We start from the raw sequence: 6,032 nt of genomic DNA, 5'->3' as shown, positions 1-6,032 counted from the left end.
GTTTTTCGATCAATTAATCACTTCATGAAGATGTATACGAATAGGGTTTTTGCAGTAAAGTATTTCTAATAGTTCGGTATATCTAGCAGTATAGGTGGTGCTGTTTGGGAAAAATACTTATCCAATACACACATGTCTGCCATTACGGCCATGTAAACGGTAGTTGAAAATACTAGCACAGCGAACGAAAAAGCGTCTAAATTAAGAGTCTGTGGGCTTGAAGTCGATAAAATAACACAGCGAGAGAAGAGGTATCGCTTGTAACAAAAAAGACCGGTGAGTAACATGCAATCCCTTAAAGATTGAATTCACTCTAAAACGAGTAGGGCGTTTCCAATAGTCGCGGTTCAGTGATAGCGCCAAGATCCTATAATAGAGCTTTTTGACGCTTAATGAACTTAATTCGAACAAGTGATCATGTTTCTTATTCTTCCATTGAAATGTAATGTTAATTGTATATGGTGTTGACTGGAAGGTTTACTGCTTAGAGGTATCTTGAAGATATGTTTGCCAAAAATCAGCAGCAGTTAGTTTCATCATCTTGGGATGCAGTTGGTGTCTGTGATCGTTACAGGTGGGTGTCTCGACGTTAAGCTATGCTGACAAATATCTGCGGGGGGCCATCGTCTTGGCAGTGGAAAAACGAAGGGCGTGCCGCCCTAGTGTCGCCTAAAACATTTGTGATAAGCCTTTCCTTACACGTGTCTTTGTTCGCCTATTTTTAGAAATGTCAAAGTATCTTACAGCAAACTCAGTAACGAAACAACTGGTTTAGACAATTGGATTAAGAACGAACAAGGCGCGTACCCACACCATTTATTTATCTTGGCCTTTCCGCAATAGGAACATCTACAGTTGCAGCCAAGAAACCAGGACATGAGGCAGCTGGAATAGGAAACTGCAAAATGACCGCCGTTACGTGGTCGTTTAAAAACTAATGTAGCAATAGAAAATTACCTTTATGTCCTGCCTACGCTTCTGCTATGTCGGTTGGGCACTACTGATTCTTTGTGTCGTTCCTTACATTGTGTAATATTTAGGTTCAGCGAAAGGACTACCGTGAGCTTAGTCATAGCAGTTTATCTCGGTTGATCGGTAGATTGAATTGTATAACTCTTACTATTGCTATTATTATTTTACACGTCTGGCCAGTCGATCATTTACTCATCATTTTAGTGTACGGAGGTATGCTAATGTACTTTTCCCTTAATTAAAACCCTTCTTAATTTTTGTGCTTATATTACTTTGTAGTCGTGTTTTTAGTCATCGCATTTTAAAAAAAAAAACGTATCTTTTCGCGTTAATTAAACGTCTACTCGAATATGGATTAAGACACTGTGTCCTGCTATGTCCTAAAACGAGCGATTCCGTTATTGAATATAAAAACTGTCTGCAATAAGCCTGACAAAGTTATAACACGCAATTATAATTAATGTACTTAAATGTATAAATGTTATTTTGCTGCAAGTATGTTTTTAATTATGTTTTATTACTTCCTAAGCGTATCCGGCTACAGGAAATCTTAGAACCCCGCAATACGTGTCAAATGTTGGAACAATTAAGCCAATGACAATGGTCAAAGCCCCGCCTTAATAAACATTGACGAAGTTTGCCATAGAGATTGCTCTATAAGAAAATGTAAACAGGGATCCATAGATTTCAGAAAACAGATTAGATTTGTCTAAGTTCCCTAGGAACTAGGGTAAACAACTAGGGTACTGTTATCAGGACATGAGAGAGACAATCGGAACTAGAAAAGCGCCGGTTTAGGCAAGAATAGTTAGACCTGCAAATAGAAGCTGAATCATCATTAACATCAAGCACCGTATGTGGAAGAATAACGATATCGTCTTACGACAATTATACGGGTATCATTTGGCTATAACGGCAAAGCGTGAACCATCAGGACGGTCACATTCGACGTTTTTAAACGTCAAGCGATACCCACCGCAAGGTAGTTTAAAATTGATCCATGAATAAGTATTTTTCGGTTCAAGAGAAAACAAAAACAACATGATATCAGCTGTGAATATTTCATTATTTTATATTTTAGAATATATACTTCAAAGAATATTTTAGAAGCTCAATGATATCCCCCTGCTTTTGAGCAATAAGTAATTCTTAGCATAGATGTCGTTGTCCAATCAGAATGACGACAACTATGGTAGAAAATTGGGACGTTTATCTTGCGTCATGCTGGGAAGATCTCCGACAGCTGCCCAAATCTACTACTTATACGCGAAGGTTACGATCTATAACTGTATTACTGACGCAGTAATCCGTTTTAGTCTCCGCTGCGCCGCAGATACTGATTTACGTTGGGCTGGTGCTCTTTTTTTTTTCTACCAAAAATACTGTTCAGTACCTGACGTAAAAAAATAGCACTCAAACAGGTCTTATGTTAAGCCGGGGACCGCGATACGTCGTTTTTGACAACTTTGCGCTTTGCCTGAAATATAATAGATTTGAAAAATATAATATATTTTTTTACTAACTAATAAACTAACGATTTTTATACAAAACTCTACGTACTACATACAGAGAGAAAAAAGGGGCAGAGAGCATATATATATGTATATATAATACATAGTAATAAAATACCTGTTACACAAAAGGGTATACCAGTTTCACTGTTTATTTATCTTGTGTGTTATAATCGATGCGAAGGCCATTTGTATGAATAATATATGGTCATGATACCTCGGCTGATTAGTTCGCAAGAATCATTAACGTCTTTATAGGAGAATGATAAATTTCATATTCAAAAAGAGAATTAATTGCAAACAAAGTCGGGGTAGCGATTCTGTTGGAGAAACTCAACAGTCACTGAATCGAGACCTGGTCATGCGGCACGCGTCCGTACACGATATAGACAAACTAATGTAGAAGCCATTTTTTCTGAACTAAGGATAATTGACACAGGAGAAGTTACATATCGATCATGCGTCCTGAGACATCCTGAGATGCTGCCACGTATCAAGGAAGTCTGGCTGGAATTGAGCAAAACATAGTATTTCATCAGTGAGTTGGTCAATTCTTTTTATTGCCTCGACTTTTGTGAGCAACGGGTTCAGTAGTTAAGGATCAATCGATATCCTAGCGTACGATCCCTTCTCTGTAACTAAGGTAAAATGTAAGTAGCCTTGGCCAGGGGAAAGCTGGGATGAGTGTGCTACTGTAGGAGAACCCCACTGCATAGTTCTGACAATCGATCACTACAACAATGCATGTTATGTCAGTTATTTGTGACGGATGTGGAAACAAATGGCTTGTTTGTGCCTTGTCACCGTCCTCGGAGCTATTTCCAAAGTACTATTATCTTATCGTTTAATAGAAAATTTCTTCTATCACGCACTGTGAAGCCCGAGGTTTTACCACGTACATCTATTCTAGGCCGGATACACGAATGCGTTTTCTTCTTGTTATCTAATCCTGTCTAATGCACCAATAATAAATTTCAGCCCTATTTTTTTTTTTTTTTTTTTTTTTTTTCGAACTTCACCTCCGGTACCGCCCTTAGGCATTTCGTCTAATTTCAGTAATATCCAACATGATTATTATATTTCAACCTGATTCTGATGAAAACGTTATCCATTACGATGATCTAAGTGCCCTGTGCTGAGTTATAGATTGCGTTGTAAATGAAGAATTTTTAAAATTTACATACTTTTAGGGCTTTTGTAAAATGCCACAGCAGCCGCGGTAGGAAACGATGTCGTTTGTCAAACAAATCGAATGTAGCTAATTTTATTCAACACGCAAGTTCATGTGGTAGTGGCAAATAACCAAGTATTATTAGCCAGTCAAGTACGCGTCTCGAAGTTAGCAGGAAGTAACTTTTGCTTTAATTGCTGGCTAGACCTAGGATAAATATAAGCTTTAGCAAACTGATCGATCGAAAGCTGGGTGGACTACGGTGTTACTGGGAACCGGGTCTGGGAACTGACACTGGGACAAGAATGTTTTCCGACATTGGGAAGGTTTCGTAAGACGTACGAAGGGGCTATATCATGAACAAATCACTATGCGATGGATAGTGAAACCAAAATGATCATCTGGCGCTAACACAAACAAGAAGTGTTGGTACGAGGCCGACAAGCCCAATCTTCTGAAGTTTACCCTCGTCGTTGTAAGTTTTCTGCTCTATCAAGAATGGAACGCATGTTTCTTATGCAGCATTTACCTAACCGATTTATGTGTAATTGCAACAGTTCAATTGAGACCAGCCATGCATGACTGCAAAAATCAACTGTCGGGCACAGCTCAACACAATAAAAGGCCTTGCAAATGTATGAACGTCTAATAACAGTTACATGTAACTTATTGATTCAATAAATCTTGTTCAAGAAAAATTCACTACCACCAACTTTAAGCAATAAACAGAAAGATATTCCCAAATACCTGCGTAACAAAAAAGTGTTTTAGTACATGATGTGGGATGCGGGAGTTCGAAAATGAATTTATCTCTATGGGCTGTTGTCATTTTCGATTACCGTTCGAGAAAGGTTCGATAGATTTTTCCATTGCTGGCTAGCCTGACACAAACACTGCTCTTTGTTGCCCTATCTATTTAATACGATCTCTTCCATCGAAATGGAGGTCCTACGAGGACCACTTAAACCCCCCTCAGACACTGTGAAAAACTGCAAGCCACCTTTCTAATGTTTTTGCTTTTTATCAAGCATGAACAGTCTATACGGAACTAAATATTTAAATTATAATTTGTTACTTGTCGTTATAAGCTTGACCTTTCTCTCTTTTTTTTTTTTTTTATAAGAATTAAATGTGCCATTTGTTATGGGGCGCTTTGTAATGTGCTGTATACCAATAATGGGCATTGATATTAGTAAAATTATTAAAAATATCTAAAGGAAACGGCCGATTCGACTGCTGTTTGTTAGTAGCGTACTTCGGTTATAATTATTTTACTAATTGTTGGGACTGTGTGGGAACTGAATCAGCTACATCAGCTCATAAACTTTAAACAGAGCAACTTTGTAAGTAGACTAAATGCACAACTTATTCTACCAAAAAACGACTTTACTCGGGTTAACAACAACCTCTATTAATCACTAGACGTTGGCCTAATACGCAGATGTTAGAACTTTATTGATAACAGTTTTAGGTAGAGCGCGTTGGAGATGAGCGAAACCTTTGCAAAACGCTAGCATGTTGTACAGTTGTATTACGATGAAGTCAACCTGCCCAGGCTTAGAAAGGAACTATAATGTTTATGGCCACGATGCGCTATCGGAAGGGACGGCCAAAAACAGCCATAGCTGTATCATTTTCTGTCAGGAAATTTCGGCCTGAAAAATGTATTGGGCCTCGTGGTAGTCGACCAATTAAACAAAAAAGTCGCTAAAATTGTTGTAAAAGTTGAACAAGAGCGATACATGAGTAACCATGATATTGCTAAGGAAGCAAGTATCCAGCACCAGATAGGCGTAACTCGTTCGAAGAAATTTAAGGAGAAACAGAAGTTCGATAGAGGACTACTCGACCGTATTTCCATCTGAAAAATCCTACAGAAACGTACCAAAGTCAAACAATCTTTAATGTCTACGACTGACCACGGGCGATGGAAAGTGGGAAATTAGGACAATATGCAAAAAAAAAATGTATTTTACAAAATATGGCACAGCGCAGACGCCAGATGTTATCTGTTTGGTGGCATTAAAAAGGAATCGTGAATTAGAACGGCGTAGTCGGATTTCTACTGTCAACAACTAACAAGATAAGGCATGAAAAATCGACCGAAACTGCAGAGCAGGGAAGGTGTCCCCTTCCACAATGGCAATGTCAGACGACATATATTACTAGCTATCCGGCAAATATTTGAAAAGATTCCATGCGTCTGCCGTACGGACCGAATCTGGTATTACCAAAAAAATCAGCTGTTTTAATCCCTGTGAGATTCTTTTGACTTAGTTTCAATAAAGGGGTGCGAAAGTCACAATTTTTTACCTAGAAATGACGGCAATTCTTCGGGGGTTGGAATGTAATGTAAAGGTCAAAGTGGCACATATATA

The sequence above is a fragment of the Varroa jacobsoni genome, unplaced genomic scaffold (assembly GCF_002532875.2).
Source record: "Varroa jacobsoni isolate VJ856 unplaced genomic scaffold, vjacob_1.0 scaffold_727, whole genome shotgun sequence".
In the NCBI taxonomy this organism is placed as follows: Eukaryota; Metazoa; Arthropoda; class Arachnida; order Mesostigmata; family Varroidae; genus Varroa; species Varroa jacobsoni.
The sequence above is the reverse complement of the archived record's forward strand: the minus strand, read 5'-3'. Positions refer to the sequence as shown.